Source organism: Mauremys reevesii, linkage group 5 (assembly GCF_016161935.1).
Source record: "Mauremys reevesii isolate NIE-2019 linkage group 5, ASM1616193v1, whole genome shotgun sequence".
In the NCBI taxonomy this organism is placed as follows: domain Eukaryota; kingdom Metazoa; phylum Chordata; order Testudines; family Geoemydidae; genus Mauremys; species Mauremys reevesii.
In genome coordinates, this window is record NC_052627.1 from 82,659,045 (window position 1) to 82,682,083 (window position 23,039).

The 23,039-nt window shown below is 40.4% G+C and overlaps 1 long non-coding RNA gene across 1 annotated transcript in view; it reads left to right on the top strand.

The window, feature by feature from the left end:
- Nucleotides 1-5,733: 5,733 nt before the first annotated feature.
- The window catches only part of LOC120405767, an 88,656-nt gene continuing 71,350 nt past the window's right edge, over nucleotides 5,734-23,039 (top strand). The window contains exons 1-2 of the long non-coding RNA XR_005598849.1: nucleotides 5,734-5,806; nucleotides 6,149-6,233. This is a non-coding gene — a long non-coding RNA (uncharacterized LOC120405767). The remainder of the gene's footprint in view (nucleotides 5,807-6,148; nucleotides 6,234-23,039) is intronic.

Here is a 23,039-nt window from a genome sequence, read left to right on the forward strand (position 1 = left end):
ACAGTATGTGAGGAAAGTAGGGGGGGAGGGAATTATTCCCTTTTTAAGAGCCTTGTATCCAGGAAAGACAATTAATTGAAGCCTTTGCTATATCTGCCACCCCTATGTTTATCTTATTAAATACTGTGTTAAAAATGCTAACACACATTTTCTATTATATAGCTATATTAATCTTACATTTCATCCAAATGATTTAATTGGCAACCTGTCTTCTAAAATGTATATGGCATTTTATGTGGCTAAGAAACAGCTGCTTGAAAAATTTGGAACTATTTTTGTATAAGCAGGCTAACTATGTTTATTCTGCTGTTGATGTAATTTATGTGGCGATCTATTTCTTATGTGATCATGAGATATTAATGTTGATTGTACTATCAAAAACCCTAATGAAATGTAATAACACAATATATTTAACTCTTCAGTTACTATAAGGTAATTATATTAACTTGTAAAGTATTAGAGTTCATAGAATCATAGAATCATAGAATTCAAGATCAGAAGGGACCATTATGATCTGATTTGAAAGGAACTGTATTCACAAGTCTAAATCGACATCTCCTCTCTATTTTGCTAAAAGTTCACTTTGTTACTTGTATTTACCCCCTTCCCCTCTTCTGTAGATGTGGAGGACACTTACCATGGAGTTAGACAGTCCTCTTAGGCTCCCTAGTCTCTCTTGCCACCCAGGCAAGATGGACTTAGGCTATGTCTACACTACACGGCTTTTAGCAACACAGCTGCGCCGCTACAGCCATGCCGCTAAAAGGTGTGCAGTGTAGCCACTGTTTGCTGGCAGGAGAGTGCTCTCCTGTTGAGAAAAAGCTTCCTCCACCAAGAGCGGCATTAACATTGTTGGCAGGAGCGCTCCTGCCGACAAAGTGCTGATCTCATCAGTGCTTGTTGTTGACAAACCTTTCGTCTTTCAGGGTGGGAGGGGTTTAATACCTTTGAATGACAAAAGATTTGTCTTTCACTTGCCAGTGTAGACAAATCCTTAATGATAAATGGTCACTTACACCAAAAATCACAAAATATTCAGGTTGCTTCCAGTCCCCAGAAGAGAGCAGTCACTTACCCCAAAACAATTGGTATCCTAGATCTTACACCAAAGACAACACCTGTAGCCAATCCTGTATTAACTAGGCAAAAGGAATACAGGTTTAAGCAAGCAATTATATACACACAAATGACGTCTGACCATGATTCCTAAAGCTACAAGAGATGTAGTAATCTGTCCAATCAAAATGTCTTTCAGGGAAGAACCAGGTTGACCCTAGGGATCTCTACTTTAGTTTAGTGTCTCTGGCCCTGGGAGAGTTCAAACAGCAAAGATACATTTACTTGTGACCCTGTTGCATCTTTTACATTTAGTTTTCTAGTCCATGAGATGAGAATCCTTGCACATAACATTGCACATGATAGGGACATTCACCAATTCTTTGTATCATGAGATTCCTTAATGACCCATTTAATCTTGATAGCACATCTTAATTCCTGTGCCTGGATTCACAAATTTAGAGCAAACATTTTCAAAGTTATAAAGCAAAACTTACTTTATTTCCTTATAGCATGGATTACAGACATTACAGAGTGAGATTAATGCATGCAGCAATTTACAAGCATTTCAAAGAGTCTAAACTCTAAATACATTCTTATAAGACTCAGACCTATTTTGAACAAAACTAACATACAGGTGAGCTGGTTTGGTTTCTAGCTATGAGTTTGTCAGTTCTTAGCTAATGCCTACTGCCTTAGCCAGAGCTGGCACTTGGTTTACCAGCATCACAGATGCTATGTTACTTCACTATATTACATCAACACCCATAATAACATACAATTCCCCCTTTTGTTTTTGACCTGCTCTATCCACTGGTTAACAGCCATGTTAATAGAAACATGCTGGAGAAGAAATATGTCCATGTGGCTTTGCACAGAATTAAAGATACACCCTAGCAATCTGCTTTACAACTTATGGAAAGGCAACAGCTATCTTAATCTCTCTCTGCAGAAAAACAATATAATAAAGCCCGAGGTTGCTGCTGACCAGCATCTACTGTGTTCTCTCAATTATGTGAAAGTCTAATTTCCAAATATAAGACAGTGAAAGGCACAATACATTGGCCACTGCCTGGCATCTTTTGTAGTTGTTTACACCTGTGCTAAGTAGGTGTCAAGTGCTATCATCCTCATTTGGTAGCATTTGACACCCTCTCTGCACAGGTGTGAGGCAATGGAGGATCACAATAAATGTCTATAACTGATACTTTGTAATAATAGCACACTGCCATAATGTTGCTATGTCATCTATGTACTGAAATTTAGTTAAAGTTAGTAAAATCCAGGATTATTTTCTTAAACTCTCTAATCTTCAAGACATATGGAAAATGAGACCAGTGAAGACAAACATACATAAAACTAAAAGCCGAACTAGAGCTATGATCATGCTATAAAAACTTGATCGGGGGACAGATTTTTGCGTCTCATTTAGCAGCAGCAATGATGGCTACCTTTTATTGCAGAGACAGAAGGAACAGCGGGGAAGTTGTAGGAAAAGAAAAATAAAGGCAACAATTGAATAATAATTGGAAATTGAGGCCCAGATTTAAAATAATAAGCCATTACCCTTCACAAGAGTGGAGCTAAACAAAGCAGCTCACTGATCACCTCTCTAGCTACACAAATTAACATGAAGATGAGTCAAGTGACAATAGCACAAGCAACCTAAAGAAAGCTAATTGTTGTATTTTCGTTAATTTAAATAGCATGACAAGCAAAGCAAAGCAAATGGTGGCAAACAAAAAGGGTGAAGTGATAATTACAGGAAACTCTCAGACACTTGTCTAAACAGAATAGGAGCAAATTAAAAGAAAACAACTGGAAAACTAGTGGAAGAAACAAAGCAAAGGAAGGAGACATTTTAAAACAGTTATTCCAAGTATCTAGCAGATTTTATGCCAAAGGCAGTCAGACAAGCAGTACAAAGGAGACCCTAAGTATAAAATTCCATAGTCCTTATGCAGGAAAAACTCTAGTATAAATTATGTAAATGCCACTCTTGATACAAGTGACCATCAAGATCATGGAAAAAAAGGATGCTGAATAAATCCACTGAGGGGGGAAAAGAATACTGTGTGTTACCTGAACTGGTACAACCAAAATCAACGAGCTCCCTGAAAGTGAAGGCCTGTTATGATTCAATACATCAATGGTAAAACTGCTATAATCCCAACTTCTTGTATTAGGGGTGCTTTGAGGATATAATTACCTACCTCTTTGGGTTAGTGGATATTTGCAATGTGCTTGTTTACCGCATGCCTCCAGGTGGGAAAGCTGCTGTGGAAAGAGTGACTGGCTTGTTCTGCTGACAATAAATCCATGTATTTCTTATTTTTATTTTATTTTTTGTATTTTCAGTGGAGCCAGCAGATTTTCCACACTGCTATATCTTAAAGCTGGCTGAGCCAGCAAAACTACACTTTACAAACCCTGAGAAAGGCTATATGTATTTTTGCTGAAATTAAATAAGTACTATACTGTTGAATATATAGCATTTGTGCACTCTAAAGGGGAACTGCAAAAGGGGAAAAGTTTTTAGTTTTGCTGCTCTTTCATGCAGTGGAAAATTTATTTATTTGGATTTACACACAATAAAAAGAGCCTCTGTCTATTTACTACAGTCACGACTAACATAACTTAAAACTTAAGAAACCAAAAGCTGATTTCATTGTACCTAGATTGCAGCAACTCCATCTGTGACCCACAGTCAACACAGCGGACAAGTTAAAGGTCAAAACCACCTTCCCCTTCAATAATTCCTCCCCCTTCCCTTTCAAAATATTAGGAAGAAAAGAGTTGTTTTGTAGTATCCCTAAAACTTATCAACATATGGCCTGAGGAGGAATCAATTCTAAATATGTGCTACTCCAACTCCCAAGATTACCCCATAAAACATGTATTTTCCCCCTCCTCTTTATATTAGAATATCAGGGTCTGACTTCTTAAATTTCTTGGAGAATAAAAGGGGACGATGCCTTCCCAATAGGCACAAACCGGAGCTGTAGTTTCCCCAGCCCTTAGCTGAGTGAAGAGGTGCTGTTGAATTCTAGTGGCCTGTATTGCACCTCCCCTGACACAAATGCCTGTGGCCTGGTTTAGTACTCATTGGTCCCAGGATCAAGAACACACAAAAGTGGATTATAGCCACCTTTGCACTCTGCAGTCCCACCTCCTGAGCTGCAGGCATGGCTGGACCTGAATGACCAAAGGTATAGCTACACTGCAATTAAAAAGCTGCAGTTGGCCTGTGCCAGCTAGCTTGGGCTATGGGGCTGTTTAATTGTGGTATAGACATTTGGGCTCTAGGACCTGTGAGGTGGGAGGGTCCCAGAATCAGGCTGCAGCCTGAGCCTGAATGTCTACACTGCAATTAAACGGCCCCTTAGCCTGATCCCCCTGAGCCAAAGTCAGCTGGCACAGCCTAGCCACAGGTTATTAATTGCAGTGTAAACATACCCCAAATGGCTTGGAGAATGGGTATAGGATATGCAGTCTTTCAGCTGTAAGTCAGTGGTTCTTCTTTGACTCAGAGTGTTAAGATTAAAAATCTTTATGATGTTGTGGCCTCTGCAGAATCAGTTGGTTATTTCTACTTTGTAGCTGTCTGCCAACAAGAACACTCCAAGTAGCAATTGCCAAGATTTGTGATAGTCATACAAAAAGACTAATAGGCCCCAAGTATCACTATTGCTAGGGGTTCTTCAGTGTAGAAAAATACATCAAGAGTGAGGAGGATTTAAATATAGGACTTCCTGAAATAAGACGCTGTCTCTGGAACCATTCTGAGCCCCGCAGAAAGCCATAGGAAAGGGCAATTTAAACACCCCACTTTTTAGAATGTGCCTTTAGAACTTAGTACATTTAGAACTTCAGGAAATCATAATTTTTCTCAAAACAAAACAAAGCCTTTAAGCATTAGCCCAGCTCACTTGCATGCAAAGACTTTGTGGTGATTAATATTTGAAGTTTTTAGTATGCGTAAAACAAGGTATCTATAATTGTCTGATAAGTAAGATGATTCAATTATATTCAATTAGTTCATTTATATACAATCTTGTGTTTCTTGGAGATATCTCTAAAGAAGAGTGGACAGGCACAAAGATCAGTATGCTACTTCTAATAGCTAAAACAGAGAATATCAGAAGGAGACTCTTTGGTCTCCTCTTCCATCTCTCCATTTGTGTTAGCTGCAGCCACTTGTTATACTGTTTATCTGTTGTGGAAAACTGTATCCAGCTTGCTATATGTACTTCTTTAATTGGAACCTTCTGGGATTCTGATTTTGAGAGATTTGACAGCTGCAAGCATTTGCAGCTGAAGCAAGTTGTTGACTGAATCTAAGATTAAAGTAGGAATGTATGTGGCTTGTAAACAGACCATCTCACTCTGATAATTTGATTTTTGTTATTTAATTTTCTCAGATTTTGTTTCTGATCCACCTAAAGCAATTGTAGTTAAAGGTAAAATGTAAGTAACTTTTTTAAGACTATGGAAGATTACTGCACATTATATTTTTGAAATAGTAAGCAGGCCCTTTTACTCTTAAAATATCAATGTTCTTCTGTAGCATTAGAGATTTCTCACAATTTTCATTCAATACATTATGCCACGTGCCTACCTTATGGAAAAGCAAACTGACAAAGAATTATTGAATAATTCTATCAGGACCAACATCATGGATGGTGCAGAGTCTCCTGGGAGCTTCTGGGTTCCCCTTCTCCCACTGAAATGAAGAGTCCTTTATGCTGTGGTGAGTTGAGAACAGCTGATGATGTAATATGTCCACCATTCCAAATGAATAGCTAAGGCAAGTAACAGAGGTTGGAAATGGAGTTGCACGGACTCTGAATAAATGCTTTCTTTGGCACTGAACAACATTCTGAGAAAATATTTGCACTTTGGAAAAAAAATAATTTTCTTGCCTGTGGCCAAGTCAACTGGGTTGGCCCTGAGCCACTGGGGCTCTCGGGGCTGTCAGGAAGTTATCTCATGGTAATATCACTACAGAATTGGTGTGGAAGGTGTTTAGAGTCCAATGAAAACAAATAAATACATTGTTCATATGTAACATTTGAATCATGTTATTTTACAGAGAGACTTGACAGCTTCTTATCTTATGTGGAGTTCAGAGACCTGTAAAACCCTATTGCCTGGCATCCTTTTCAGCAGATCACAAGGTATGACAAATCAGAGGTGAATCCAACTATTCTTCACAAAGAAGCTTCACAGACATGACAAAGGCAAGTAGTTTAGGCTCACGAGTTAGCCAAAGGTGCACAAAGAATTATTGCAACTGCAAGTTAGATCAGGGGTTCTCAAACTGGGGGGTTGGGACCCCTCAGGGGGTCACGACGTTATTACATGGGGGGGTTGTGAGCTGTCAACCTCCACCCCAAACCCTGCTTTGCCTCCAGCAGTTATTATGGTGTTAAATATATTAAAAAGTGTTTTTAATTTATAAGGGGAGGTTGCACTCAGATACTTGCTATGTGAAAAGGGTCACCAGTACAAAAGTTTGAGAGCCACTGAGTTAGATGAATCATTTTTGTGGTGAGTAAATGAAATAGAAGGGAGACCTTAACAGAATCACTGTATTGCTCAGCAGCTGTTGCCTTTTGGGATCCTCTCTTTGACATTATCACTTTAGAATATGTACTATCAAAATAATTGTTCCTTGCACCCTTCCCCAGCATGTATCTCAGCAGGGATGTAGTGCAATTAGTCCTGTTCCAGAAACAAAAGCCTGAAAATAACAAGTGTGTCCATGATTAGCCTGTTGCATCACTCCCCATCCTCTGCCTGTTTTTTTAGGTTTTTTGTCTTTTTAGATTGGAAGCTTTCATGTAAATGAACAGTTGATCTTTAAAGATCAACTAACTTGGATTGTAAATGGAGATAATTTATTAGGATATTTACATCATCAATATATTTTGCAAATTAAGTGTTCAAATCTCAGCTCTTGCAGTGGATCAACTAGCACTGAAGAAAATGATGTTTTATGCAATAACATAGAGTAGGCCACATCCTGAAGGCCTTCCCCCAGTCTTTAATCTAGCAAATACCTACGAACTTCAGAGGGCTTTCCTTCAGAAGGATTAAATAATACGACTACAGGAGAGAGTTATTTAACTCATTGTTAGTAATTTCATTCTTTCATAGTACTTTGACTTTACTTGGTGGTCTCTACTTTCAAATTTGCAGTGTATGTGTTCTTCTCTTTATTTTTCAAGGATAAATTTTCAAAAGCACCTAGTACAGGCCTAGCTCTGGTCTCATTACAATCAACTTCCATTAACCTTCAATGGGAGCAGAGATAGATCATGAGTGTTTTGATGGAAAAGTATTTTAAGGGTAATGACTGATATAATAAATGTGTTATCAGAAAAACTATTAGTCTTTTCCCCCCTTTCTTTACATATTGTATACTGCATAATTCCCAAACTTTCATATCCTTCCTTCTGGCATAGGTTCTTTTTTTTTAGTGACTTCCATCTTTAAAAATTATTTCCCCTTCCCATGCTTCCCAAAGATGGTGCAGTGTATTTCTGACTCATATGTTGAAACTGATGCTTTATCATTTAGTTCCTGTGTGTGAATTATATATAAGTAAAGTATTTACGAATAGGCTACCAGAGCCATGTCTAATTTATAAACTCCAGATTGCAAGATGGCAAACCTTTCAAAATAGATAATAAAATGACATTATGATTACTTTTAAACATCACCATAAAATGGCATTAATGTAGCTAGGAATTAATCATAGAAGAAAATATAATTATGAATAAAATTCACAGCCACCATGAATCAAACTGTTTCTATCTTCTGCTATGGAAAAAAAAGTCTATTATATGCAGAACTCCCTAAATTAACCTACCAGACAGTCTAAACTCTAAGGAGATACATAATTTATACTAGACTTCCACAATTTAAATGGATTAAGGCTCACAAGGGAACAGATCCACCAAATCTCCCCCATCCCAAATTTGAAGCCCTCTTCTACACAACCACTATCTCCCACTGGTACAGTATACCAAATATATGGGTACTGTACTCCCCTGTCCAGGAGTAAAAGCCTATTCCTCCTACTTCCCCCAATCCAAACAGAATCATTGACTTTTCTCCCACCAAGGCAGTCTAGTGGTGTCCAGTTCAGCCCGCCCTAGATAGAGTGGTTATTGCACAACATTCTCTTTCAAAAAACCAGTCAGGGATTACCTCTTGTCTCTCACTTCTGGTCATAGAATCATAAATTATAAAAAATGTAGGGCTGGAAGGGACCTCAAAGTCATCTAGTCCATCCCCCTGCACCAAGGCAGGGCCAAATATACTGAGACCATCCCTGAGAGGTGTTTGACTAACCTGTTCTTAAAAATTTCCAATGACGGGCATTCCACAGCCTCTGTTGGAAGCCTATTCCAGAGCTTAACTTTCTTAACATTTTATCATTTTTGTTGCTCTTCTCTGGACTCTCTCCAATTTGTCCATATCTTTCTTAAAGTCTGATGCCCTGAACTGGACACAGTACTCCAACTGTTGGCTGCAAGTCTAGAGTAGAGTGGGACAATTACCTCCTGTGTCCTACACGCAACTCTTCTGTTAATGTACCTCACAATGCAACCTTTTTTTTGCAACTGCATCACATTGTTGGCTCCATCCAATATCAAACCATGTTTCTATGCTTACCTTTTGCCACTGATATTCTTACTTGTCTTTTAATGCTGCTGGTGTGCTGTGCTTTCCTCCATGTTGCTTGGATAATGAGATGGGTGATATTTTTCAATAAAATAATTCATTTGCCAAAAAGTGCAATTTGGGGCAAACTGAAACTATTCACAAATCTGACATAAATTTGCTTAAGTTTCAGTCCCCCACCGCCAATTTTTCAGGCCAGAGTGACGAGGATTTACGTACTATTCACAAAAACACAGTGGTTCCCAAAAAATACCCTACAGCCCTGTGGTTAGGATACTCACTTGCAATATGGGACAGCCAAATTTAAGTCCCTGCTTCAAATCAGACAGAATGGGGATTTGAACCCAGGTGTCCCACATCCCAGCTGAGTGGTCTAACAATAGAGTAGTGGGGGAGTACTAACCAACTCCACTAGTAGCTTTGTGAATGGTGTTTACAAATACCTTTAATTAAAAAAGGGGTCAGAAATTACCAGGAAAGGGGTAGTTAGAATGGCTTGGTTTGACTCATGTACTGGGGTGGGGTGGAGTGGGGCGGGGCGGGGCTGGGGGGGGCAGGGAGGAAAATCCTGAAGAGGAGAAGCTTTAGAAAATGTTAGGCATCAGGGGGGCATTTGGGAAGAGGTGAGTGTTAAGTCCAGAAAAGAGCTAAACAAACTGTAGAGATGGGGAAAGGTCAGCTTTGATTTATGTTAACATCATACTAAGGCCTGGTCTACACTGTGGGGGGGGGTCAAACTAAGGTACGCGACTTCAGCTACGAACTACCTTAGTTCGACTGACTTACCCGTCCTGACGCTGCGGGATCGAACTCTGCGGCTCCCCCGTCAACTCCGCCACCACCGTTCGCGGTGGTGGAGTTCCGGAGTCGACGGGAGCGCGTCCGGAGTTCGAACTATCGCATCTAGATTAGTTGAACGCCACCCGTCGACCCGGCAGGTAAGTATGAACCTACCCTAAGATGTTTTAATAAACCAGATCCCCATGAGAATCTACACCCAGTTATTGGAGGGAAGGGGGCTTAGAAGGGGAAAATGAAGCTGCAGCAGGGTCTAATGCAATATCAAGTAAGGCCCTGTAAGGGTATATTCAGCATATGGACTTAGTCATATGACAGAGTTACTGACATTGATCATAGAATCACAGAATCTCAGGCTTGGAAGGGACCTCAGGAGGTCATCTAGTCCAACCCCCTGCTCAAAGCATCCCAGCCAGAGCTTTGTCAAGCCTGACCTTAAAAACCTCTAAGGAATGAGATTCCACCACCTTCCTAGGTAACTCATTCCAGTGCTTCACCACCCTACTAGTGAAAAAGTTTTTCCTAATGTCCAACCTAAACCTCCCCCTCTGCAACTTGAGACCATTACTCCTTGTTCTGTCATCTTCTACCACTGAGAACAGTCTAGATCCATCCTCTTTGGAACCCCCTTTCAGGTAGTTGAAAGCAGCTATCAAATCCCCCCTCATTCTTCTCTTCTGCAGACTAAACAATCCCAGTTCCCTCAGCCTGTCCTCATAAGTCATGTGCTCCAGCCCCCTAATCATTTTTGTTGCCCTCCGCTGGACTCTCTCCAATTTATCCACATCCTTCTTGTAGTGTGGGGCCCAAAACTGGACACAGTACTCCAAATGAGGCCTCACCAGTGCTGAAAAGAGGGGAATGATCACGTCCCTCGATCTGCTGGAAATGCCCCTACTTATACAACCCAAAATGCCATTAGCCTTCTTGGCAACAAGGGCACACTGTTGACTCATATTCAGCTTTTCGTCCACCGTAACCCCTAGGTCCTTTTCTGCAGAACTGCTGCCCAGCCATTTGGTCCCTAGTCTGTAGCAGTGCATGGGATTCTTCCGTCCTAAGTGCAGGACTCTGCACTTGTCCTTGTTGAACTTCATCATATTTCTTTTGGCCCAATCCTCTAATTTGTCTAGGTCCCTCTGTATCCTATCCCTACCCTCCAGCGTATCAACCACTCCTCCCAGTTTAGTGTCATCTGCAAACTTGCTAAGGGTGCAGTCCACACCATCCTCCAGATGGTTAATGAAGATATTGAACAAAACCGGCCCCAGCACTGACCCTTGGGGCACTCCACTTGATACCAGCTGCCAGCTAGACATGGAACCATTGATCACTAACCGTTGAGCCCGACCATCTAGCCAGTTTTCTATCCACCTTACCGTCCATACATCCAGCCCATACTTCTTTAACTTGCTGGCAAGAATACTGTGGGAGACTGTATCAAAAGCTTTGCTAAAGTCCAGAAATAGCACATCCACTGCTTTCCCCTCATCCACAGAGCCGGTTATCTCATCATAGAAGGCAATTAGGTTAGTCAGGCATGACTTGCCCTTGGTGAATCCATGCTGACTGTTCCTGATCACTTTCCCCTCCTTTAAGTAGATCAGAATTGATTCCTTGTGGACCTGTTCCATGATTTTTCCAGGGACTGAGGTGAGACTGACTGGCCTGTAGTTCCCTGGATCTTCCTTCTTCCCTTTTTTAAAGATGGGCACTACATTAGCTTTTTTCCAGTCATCCGGGACCTCCCCCGATCGCCATGATTTTTCAAAGATAATGGCCAATGGCTCTGCAATCTCATTGGCCAACTCCTTTAGCACCCTCGGATGCAGTGCATCTGGCCCCATAGACTTGTGCTCGTCCAGCTTTTCTAAATAGTCCCGAACTACTTCTTTCTCCACAGAGAGCTGGTCACCTCCTCCCCATACTGTGCTGCAGAGTGCAGCTGTCTGGGAGCTGACCTTGTCTTTGAAGACAGAGGCAAAAAAAGCATTGAGTACACTAGCTTTCTCCACATCCTCTGTCACTAGGTTCCCTCCCTCATTCAGCAAGGGGCCCACACTTTCCTTGACTTTCCTTGATGTACACAGGTGTACCTGTTGCACCAGAAAACCACCTACCATGATTCCTGCTAAGAGACAATGTGAAGAGATGCATAAAGGAAGCCATTTGCAATGTAAAATGATAGCAAACATGCATGTTACTTCCAAACCCATAAATAATGCTGCATATTATAAGTGCTTTTTTTTATTAACTATTTACAAATATAACATGGTGGCCTGCCCTTTTAAGAGTCAGGAGCCCTGGGGATAGCCAGCCCTCTTCTATTATCCCTGCCCTGCCACACTTGTGTTCGGTGTAGGACTTAAAAAGGAAAGAAGCACCACAGTTCAGAACTGGCTGTAGAAGAGGGCAGTTGAGCTGGGTTGTGCTGGAGAGCGGAGTCCTAGGAGTGGAGTGCTGTGGGCAGGCCCTAAAACAAGGCAGTTCTGGGGCTGGTGTTCTGGAAGACAAAGCCCACATGGATGAAAGGTCAAACCTGGAAAACTAGGGTATCATTTTAGAAAAATTCTGGGGTGAGGGAGCAAAGTTGTATCAGTGTGTAGAATGTTGTATGTATCCTTCAAAGTTGCTGGGGGGGGGAAGGAGAAGAAGTGGAGCATAAAGACCTGTACAAAATCAGGAGGAGGACACACTGAGGTCTTGGGTGGGAAGGGAGAGACAACTGTATCCTCTTGCCCCATTGCAACTGTTTACCCTGCTAGGGAGGGGCAGAAGATGCTTTGGTAGGGTCTAGTTTTGTTTGTAGTTTTGAGTACTTCTGAGGGGCTAGGGAGGAGTCCTGAGACCTTCTGTTCTATGAAAGAAGACTGTGATTCCATGAAATTATGTTTGATTTGGAATGAGTCTGCTGTTGGCCCAGGGGAGAGCAGGTGAAAGGCCTTTGAAGATGCCATCTAGGAGAAGCCATCTTGGGGCCTTACCAGTTACAGCTAGACTTGGGTACTCCTGAAAGGGCTTGTCCTCCATCCAGGACACACTTAAAACCAGACCACTATAGGGTTCAAACAACCTCAGGAAGTGACCAAGGGAAAATCCCAGCAACTCCACACCCAGCCAAGAGGCAGTTCCAGTTGGTAACTCACTTCTATATTTGTGGGGCTCATTCTAGGATGGGAGCCTATAACATAAGAATGGCCATACTGGGTCAAACCAGTGGTCCACCTAGCCCAGTATCCTGTCTTCTGGCAGTGGCCAATGCCAGATGCTTCAGAGGAAATGAACAGAACAAGACAATTTTCAAGTGATCCATCCCATATTGTCCAGTCCTAGCTTCTGGCAGTTTGAGGACAACCACAGTGTGTGCTAATAGCCATTAACAGGCCTATCCTCCATGAACTTATCTAATTCTTTTTTGAACTGTATTATATTTTTTGCCTTCACACCATCCCCTGGCAAAGGGTTCCCCAGGTTGACTGTGCATTGTGTGAAGAAGTACTTTTTTTTTTTTTTTTTTTTATTCATTTTTTTCTTCATTAAACCCTGGTTCTATTATGTGAAGAAGGTATGTAAAGTGCCTCTGATTCACTTTTTCACCACCTTTCATTTTTATTTTATAGACCTCATCACCCCCCCCCTTCTCTCTCTCTCCTCTCAAAAAAAGAGTCTCAGTCATCAATAAATGCTTTTGTCCCCATTTCTCTATTCTCTATCTATTATTATTATCCTGGCTTCTCTCTGCTGCTGCAGCTCAGCCAGCCAGTAGCAGCAAATTGTTGGTGTGTGTGTGTGTGTGCTGCTCTCCTCCCCTCTCCCTCTGTGTGTTGTGAGAGTGATGGGGCTGACACATTGAGGTGAGATGTACCTCTACGCCTCCCTTGGATCCTCATTTTTGTCTCTTACAACAAAATGGTGTATCAGTTTTAATTAGCCATAATGTGTACTTCCTACTGCTGCACTCTTATTTTGGTCTGATCTACATCCAGTTGCTGGCCTGTCTGACTGTTAATCCTCTCTTTTATGGCTGTTGGATACCTTCCATTCAGTAAATCAGATATCCACTTCAACAGACAATTTAAAGTATCTGTTGCGTATATCAGTGCTATGACTGTAAAATATCCATACAAAATTAATGTTTGCATTAACAGTAAGGCCAGTTGAGCTTTAGTGTTGCTCAATACTATGTATATCAATCTGTAAAACAAAGTTTTAAAAATTAAAAAATCCCCTTTATAGCAGAATAGCCACCCTACTAAATAGTAGATAAAAAAAATGCTTTCTATAGTACAGTACAGAAAATATTCTTCTTATTACCCTAACATAAATGAGTAACAGAGCAACAGCACTGTGAGCAGATGTAGAGAGTGAAAAACTGAATTCTACAAGAGAATGGGGGGAGGAGTCTGTTGGATTACTGAGGATAAAGCATGGAAGTGAAGCTAAGGGTCAGATGGTGAATTGCTCACTAACCGATAAGGAGCTACTCACTCAAGTAGTTCCACTGGAGTCTTTTGAAGTAATTGGTACTCCTCATGGGAATAACTGCTTACTAATTTGAGTAACGAGCTCATAATCTGGCCCTAAATTATTTCTTTCAGTCATTACCACAAAGGTTGTTGGAGATATCTACTGCTTTTCAGTAATAAATATAGAGGCACTATCTAAGGCTGAGGAGTCAAAAGAGAGTGCTGAACAAATTGATAAATAATTGGAAACAAGTCACCAGGAACAGCCACTATACATTCAAGAATGATGAAATAATGTAAGAAAAGTGGCTGAGCTGCCATGCTAACAAAAATATTCACTAATTAAAATCACCTATGTTATCAGAGAGTGGAGGAAAGTGTTACACCTATCATGTCATTAAGCTGTGGAACTCAATGCCACAAAATGCTCTTGAGAACAAGAGCTTAGTAGGATTAAAAAAATAAACACTTATATTGGCTTATTTTTCTCGACTTATTAAAAAACATTAACAAGTGTTTTTAAGTATTCAATTATACACTTGAAAATTCCTACAGTAACCCTTCTACCAACAACGGCTCGCAGCATGCAAAAAAAAAAAATCATCCCACCACTGCCCAATTTCACATGTCCCCAGTTACCAGGGAGACATAATCTGCCTTAGCAAGCCCTAAAGGTCACTTAAAGATGATGCCAACTATTTTAGACCAAGGTGGTTTAGTGAGTTCCAGGGTCCCAGAGTTCCCAAATTTAAGGGTCTAAAATGGGAGATGCCCTACTAGGAAACTCCACTCTATCATACTAAGAGGGCTACAGCTGGCACTTTGGTCTGGTGAAGAGGCATGGGTCAGATAGGTAGATCAAAGGTACAGTGGTAAGCTGCTTTTTTAAAAGAAGCTCATGCTTCAGAATGTAAGCCAACCAATAGCTGCCGCTGGTTAAAAGGAAATGTCCCTTAACGACTGGCTATTCCTTAATTGTCTACGTTGTCCACATCAGGCTTCCTTGCATTTTCTATGATGTATCCAGGTCAACCACTTTCAGGGAATGGCCCACTGGTCTGATTGGTACAGCGCTTCCTATGTCTTTTGGTATTAATGGGATCTGAAAAAAAATGAGGGCCTCTACAAATGTTGTAGTCTTGAAGAGTCTTCTTTAGGTATACTAATATATCTGTACGTTACATAATGAATGATATGGTAAAGAGAACTGACATCACTGAGAATTTTGCCTGTGTAGATTTACAGAAGCAGATCCGTGGGATATATATATTGCCCTTCATTCATGCTCAGAGCTCCTATTATTATTAAAGTGAGAACACACATGCATCAAAGGGAAAAATATATCTTTTAAACCCTCTAGTAAATCCCACAGGTAAAACCTGCTGCTTAATTACTGTATAAGTAGTATTAAAACAATCCCAGTTAGAAGTTTTTACCAGATTTGTCATTACTTTGGGGTATGCTCATTTATTAGGGTTACTCTTTTTTGGGGGGGTCTGTAATTCTATCAATGTACTGCTTGTGTCACTTGTGTTCTCATACGGAGCTCTACTTCTCCCTGCTGCAAGTTCCCTCCCAATGGAGCTATCCTGCAGGACCTAGGTTCCCCAGGGCTTGGTTCTTCCAGTCCCAGAATCAGAGGAACACACACACATTAACAGAGCATGTCTGAGAGGACTGGGTTAATCAGCACTCCTAAGCTGACCTCTTATATGTCCCTGGACTCAGTAGGCTGGGTCAATCACCTCCAAGCTGTGACCTTCATATACCATGGGCACCACACTGGAATAGAGTACTCCTGGGCAGGCTGGGTTGAGCAGCACTTCCAAGCTGCCACCCTCATATATCTCAGGTTCAGTACATCCCTATCCCCACTTTTACGTTACAATTGTTCTGGTAGTAACCCTCACTTGATTAGCAAACCCCACAGGATTTTTGGGCGCTGCAGGGATCTTTAGCTTAGGTATGAGTAGCATTGAGAATGAGGAAGCCAAAAAAACCCAAACAAACAAAAAAAACACACATGAGGGAGAGAGAGAGAAGCAACCAGCTTAACCATAAAAGTTATTTATTGCCAGGTAATAACCATAGGGGAGCCAAACAAACAAGAGTTATAATATTAAATCTAACTTAAATTTTGATTATAAATGTCAGGTTCTAGCGGGGGAAAAGAGTGAGAGAGAACAAAAACAAAAACACACCACACTGTGAAACTTGAATTGATGCGGGGTTCCAGGTAGTGGTGGTAGCTGAGAGTTGGGAGTGCTGGAGACAGGCAGAGCCCCCAGCACAATCAGTCAGGAGAAGATGAAGTCCCAATGGAACTGATGCAGATTTTGGATCCAGGCATCCGAGCATTTACTTGAGCATGGGTAGGGGGTTTTGTAGGAAAAGAACAATGGTTGAAGGGAGAACCTAGATTTGTTTATGGGTAAACTGATGGCTCAAGGGAGTACACCGAAGTTGTTTTGTCCAGGCAAGACAATAGGAACTGATCATTCCTGGCAATGGATGATGTTCCTTTGGGGGAGCTCACAGTGTGATTAGGCAGCTTCAGTATTTTGGATACCAATAAAGGATTTTTTACTAGAATTGGTCTGATAACTACTGAGCTTGGTGTGTGCAGGCATGGGTTCATTAACATCTGGAGCAGAGATTCCCCATCATGCAGTGCTTTTCTGGTCCCAGAACTCCGTGTGGTTCTTGCCTTGGGATCTCTGTCCTCCATTCTGTACTAATGGAGATGGCTCCCTGTCCCATCTTGGATGCAAATGAGGCTAGGGGAGTTTCCTTAATCTTGTCACCCTTGTTCGAGGGGTTTAGGTGTGTCTCCCACTGCCTTTTCATTGCTTTTTGTAAGTCTTTCTTCTGATTGGTTTTGGTTCAAGCAGAGACTGCGTGTGTCGGAGGGGAAGCTCTTTTGTGAGTCAGACCGACTGGGTACTGCACCTTGGTTCCCTAGGAACACAGAACTGACAGGTAACAAAGTGAAGAACAAAATACTAGCAGCACTTAAAAACAATATCTGTTTTCTCTCAGTTTTCACAACTGTAGTTTGTAACATTCAGTAACAAAGTGTTCTTCTAGAAACATAATAGCCCCTAAACATTTTTACCAAGTCCTTGATTCATTTTTTATGTGGTTTGTGTGTTGACTTTAATTCTAATTCCATTAGACTATTATGGTCCAAAACATCCTCTGGTATATTTTTCAGTAGTTCATTAGCTAAGATAAGACTTAAAATTCTCTTCAGGGTTCCATGAATTAGGAGAAAATTCTGGCAAATACTTCTTTTTGGGTCCACTCTTTCTCTGTGGATTTGATCTGATCCATGGTGGATCTTTTGGAAACATACTGGAAATTCTTCACCCAATTTCAACTGGAAACAAGTTTCAACATTGGAAACAGCTGAATCACAGGTAGAATTCAGACTTGAAACAGTGCTTGTCTCAAACACTTTTGTAGCCAATGACTAAGTTCACTAGTGAATCCTATTACTCAGGGCATAGTTCAGGCAGCTTCAGATTGTGTTATTTAGGGGCCATATTTTCAAGTAAGCTCAATGTGTAGTTGCATGTGCAAACAGGGTAACAGCATCTGCAAATGTGTTTAAATGCTCCTTTGCGTATACAGTACACTCTCGCTATAATGAGTCCCTGGGGATCCAAGCCATTTGTTTGGTACAGCTAGGTGTTTATTATAGCAAGGGGGAGGGAACAACAGCTTGTCAATCTATACTGAAGAATCACAAAGCAACCACTTAAATATCCTTAACAAAATGTTCAAGCTTTATTAAACATAGAAGAGGGATGCAAAAAGAAAGATCAAAACAACAACAGCAGAGAAGCCAGGCCACATACGTTAGCACTGTGGATGTTAAATTAGATACTGTAGGTGTTGTGCACTGCATTTTAACAATCATTTAATATTACTGTATGAGTTGACAGACACACAGTCAATATGTAGTCATGTAAATCCGTCAGATTATTGGAGGCTTGGTGGTATTATCATTTAGTATTTATATTGATCTACTTAGAATCCAGGTTTACAGTAACTTTTTCCCATGATGCCTGACTCATCCTGTTGTAGCACACTGAGGCCAATCTTTGTGAATTCTGATACATGCTTTCTGCATTTACCTCAGCATCATTCTATATGCTACCACATATTCCTTTCATGATTCATCTATTTAGTGAAAACTGTCAGTATTCTGTGTTATAGAAATAAAATTATTACATCCCAATTTTTTTAAGGGAATTTTATTTGCTTGAGATGAGTTTGTTGAATCAGACCAAAAAGTTAATCACACTTCTGCTCTTGGTGACTTGTATGAAAAACATGCATTAAACCCATGAAGTTTGACATTTGCCTGTGGATTTTCAGCATGGTTCAGATATGTAGATAAAAATGGATTGCTCAAATTCATTAACTTGAAGGCCTAAAAATGCAGGCTAAGGAGTTCTGAGAAAAATAATTGAAAATTATTTGTATTGTTGTTGGACTTGGAAGGTTCACACAGTTCCACTAAACTGATCAGTGCTTTCTCTAAAGAATGTTGCCTTTTAGGAACATTTTCTAAAAGATAATGGGAAAATAATTAGCAATTACATTAGGTCTGATTCCAATCCTGGGGAAAGTAGGTAAATATCATCTCTCACCCCATATATTCTATTTATCTTAAAAGCTAGTTCATTACCAGTACAGAGAGCCAAACTAAATCTATCTGCTTCCAAATAGCAAATATCCAGAATCTCACCTTCAGTATTTAAACTGTTTCTTGTTATGTCTATGCTATGAACTGGGGCTGTGATTTCCCAGCTAGCATAAACATGCTCACACTAGCTCTCATCAAACTAGCATGATAAAAATAGTTGTGTAGACCATGGTAGCACATCAGTAACTTGAGATAGCAATAAGAGTATGTATACATAGGATCCAGGCAGGTTTGTTGGTCTAGCCCATGCTACCCCAACTACACTACTATTTTTGGCTTGCTAGTTCAATGAGAAGTAGTGTGAGTATGCCGGCATGAGCTGGGAATCACACTCCTAGCTCCATGTGTAGACATAGCCTATATGCTGCACCTCCAAGAAGTGCAGTATGGAACTTGCAACTCAGACAAGGCTTTAGGGTGGGTCTATGGACGCTTTAAGCCTTTGCACCTTCCTAATCCCAGGCTGCTCTAGGGAATGGAGAGGCCCCCATGGCCTGTCTAAATTACAACAGCCTCCCAAGGTTGCCCTATGGGCCGAAGTGCCACCCAAAATCTCCATAGTATTGTGTTACAGTTTTGCCTCTGGCCCTACCTATTACAGGCTACCAACACCAGACCACATGATGGGGTCCTTGGAAAGCAATCTTACGGATGTTTTCTGGTGTCCCTATGCCAGGAAAAAACACCCCAGGCTGCAACCAGGGCTTTTAGTACCTGTTTATGCTTCTGGCCCTTTTCCTTGGCATAAAGAGGCAAAAGAAGGGTGAGGATTTCACCCTGAATATGCTACTTGCAGTAGATGTCAACATCTTGTCATCACAAAGGAAGATATTTGTCTTTTGCTGTTGGACAACCAATTGAAATATAAAAATTCGTTATATTAGTACAACAGAATATGGCTAAATAGGGTCCTTTTCAGCTTCCAATGAAGTCAATGGGAGTTGGGAATCATTGACTTTACTGAGAGAAGGATCAGGTAGTAAGTAGGAAATGCTGTTTATAGCCTAAATTTTAGACTTCAGACAGCACAAAAGAATGCTTTAAATGAGATATGAAAAGCATGTAATTAAAGTAATTTAAAATGGGTCTGGTAAGTGAAACTTGGACTTCTTTGCACTAATATAAAACCCATGCAATCCACTGGAGTCAGTAGGTTTGCATGTGGTCTAAGATCCCTATACTGCAAAGCACAGAATTTGGCCTTAATAATCAGAAAAGTTTAACTAATCTAAAACTCAAAGTGCTTAATGAAGTTTAAAATGACTAATTCTGAATTCAGGAGAAAACTCTGAATTATAAATAGAAGCTGGGAGATGAGAGATGTGATTAAGTTGGAGTCAGCTACAATACCTGCTGATTAGTATGTAATGTGTCATGCATGACCCTTAAAAACTAGGGTTCTTGAGTGTGAGGCAGCATACAGAGGGAAAAAGGATGTACAAAAAGTTAACTGGTATAAAGAATGAAGATACCCAGTGAATGGATTTGTAAGATCAGGAAAGGATAAACATAGCTATATTTGACTGTTGCAGGATAGTTCACATCTCAGACACCAATTTTTATTAAATCCTTTTTATTCTGATAGAGAACAAATGGGATTAATTATGAAAAAACATAGGCTAAATAGATGTAAAATACTGGTATTAAATTAAAACGCAATGCATTTTTTTTATTTACAAAAAAATTAACCTTTGAGTTCTGTTGCCAAAGTAATAGGGAAATATTTTAAGTATAATTCAGAACACTTAAAATGTATTCTGAATATAATGATTCTAAACTTGAAGAAAATTTGCTTTGTAAAGTACAAACATATGGTTTACTCCTTTTGGAAAAAAAACACATAAAAACAAATTATTTTAGAGCTAAATATAGGATCCAACTGAACACGAAAAAACATAATTTAATTAAATGTTGTGATTACTCAGTCTGTTTGATAGTCATGGAGAATGATTGATTGAAAAGTTGTACTGTCTTTTGAACCAACACAAACTCTAGAAGTTCCTTCCAGTCTTGTTAGAGTTTTAATTTAAATTTCAACAGCATGGCATGATCAATGTAAAGTACCTTGTAATTTTTGAATAAGGTTTTCTCTGAACCACAATATAGCTTTCTGTTCCTTCCTTTCTTTTTTTTTCCTTTTTTTAAATGGTAATGTTTTTCTAATGGAGAAATGGGATATCTCAAACTAGCTGCCTGGGGAAAATGGTAAATGTTGACTAATATTGACTGTTGTAGTTACAATGCCAAAGCCTTCCATGCATAAGCCACTGTCACACTGGGTGGTGGGTGACCAGAGCTGGTACTCAGACTCAGAATCTGCAGTCACAAGACGGGAATCAACTGGATCAGAATACCAGGAGGGCAGAGTCAGGAAACAAACTGGGGGTCAGAACCATGAATCATATGCCAGGAAATCAAGCCAGGGGAGCAGGAGCAGGTAGCACAAAGCACACAGCCCAGAACAGGGTGGAGCCCAGTTGATCAGATATCTTCCTGATCTTGCTGCTGGCCTAAGGAGAGCCAGCAGGCCAAGCACCTGCTCCAGGACTCTGCCAGGACTTGGAGCCTCAAACTGGGGCTGGGCTTCATGGGTTCCAGGTAATCCACTATCAGCAGGTTGCCAGATGGAGATTTGGAGTGTGGCTGCTCCTATAGACCCATGTTTAAGACCTCATGATAGCCACATTGTGGTGAGGAGAAAGCAGCATGAATTGTGTCTACAGAGGCAGAATTGCTGCAGGTGTATTGGTGCTCACCAGCAACAATTCTACATCTGTTCTCCAGCTGTATTTGGTGCACCTTCCAGTTATGCCTTGCAACCACAAGCTAGCTCATATGAGTTGTGGCTATGGCCACACTCCCTCCATAGCCAGATAAGCTTCTGGGATGGTGCAGATAGCACTGGCTCTTCTCCCTCTCCTTCTTTGAGCTCTGGGAGTGCAAATTATGGCTGCTTTCTGAGTGCATTAATTTAGGGGAGAGGCTTCTCCATGTAGCACATCTGTTCCAGGTAGCCAATATTTGGTGGATATATAGTACTGTGATCATATCTAAAAGAACAAAAGTAGCCACTTGTTGCAGATACCCCCTGTTCTATTGGACTCGCAAGAATATATGGCAATGTAGGCAAGCTTTGGACAAGATGATTAGAAGAATTAGTTTTCAGTCATAGAATCATAGAATCTTAGAATATCAGGGTTGGAAGGGACCTCAGGAGGTCATCTAGTCCAACCCCCTGCTCAAAGCAGGACCTAATCCCTAATTAAATCATCCCAGCCAGGGCTTTGTCAAGCCTGACCTTAAACCCTCTAAGGAAGGAGATTCTACCACCTCCCTAGGTAACCCATTCCAGTGCTTCACCACCCTCCTAGTGAAATAGTTTTTCCTAATATCCAACCTAAACTTCCCCCACTGCAACTTGAGACCATTTCTCCTTGTTCTATCATCTGGTACCACTGAGAACAGTCTAGATCCATCCTCTTTGGAACCCCCTTTCAAGTAGTTGAAAGGAGTCTATTTCCTCAGAGCTTGCCTATTTGATTGTTTAGTGACCTAACTACACGAGTATTACATGCAGTCTTTATTTCTTTCAGGAGGTGTGAGGAGGAGTTAGAGTAGAATATATTATTTATTTTGTATTAGCTGGGGTATCTTTATTGATAACAATATATTTAAAAAAAAAGCCTAGCATGTAGTCCAATAACATATTTTAACAAAATGAACACTAAGCATGTTTCTCTTTAAAAATAAAACTTGTATTTAAATATTTCAGTAGAATGCTTGCTTTCTGGAAGGGAAAGTTAGTATGAAGACACGTGATTATCTATAATGAATGTCTTTATGGCTTTTCATAGAGAGCTGTCACAGAGTCTCTGATTTTAGTAGAACAAGGTTCTGCATAAAAAGTTCTCTTTAGTGACAACTGAATCTTAATACCTTTAACCTTTGGGATCTTAAGTAACTAAATGTTGCTGTTTCAGAAAAGTAGTGTGCAAAACCACAAGTGACATGAAATAGTACCATTCTTTTAATGTGCTTGATTAATGTGACAGTGTAGGCAGTGAGCCATGTAATATTATCACTGCTGAGCACTACCTTGAGATTTCACAAAATGTCACATGAAATAGTGGCAGCATTTCATATTATGATTTGACTGCAGGACACCTACTGTTTTAATGATGCTTTATCTTTTAGTCTGATTTGATTAAAATTATGAGAAACTGCTGATTGCTCTGAAACAGGTGGTAAAATATAGTGTAAGATGTCAAATGAATCTGGAAGGAGTCAATCTTGATGGCATGGTGGATGAAATT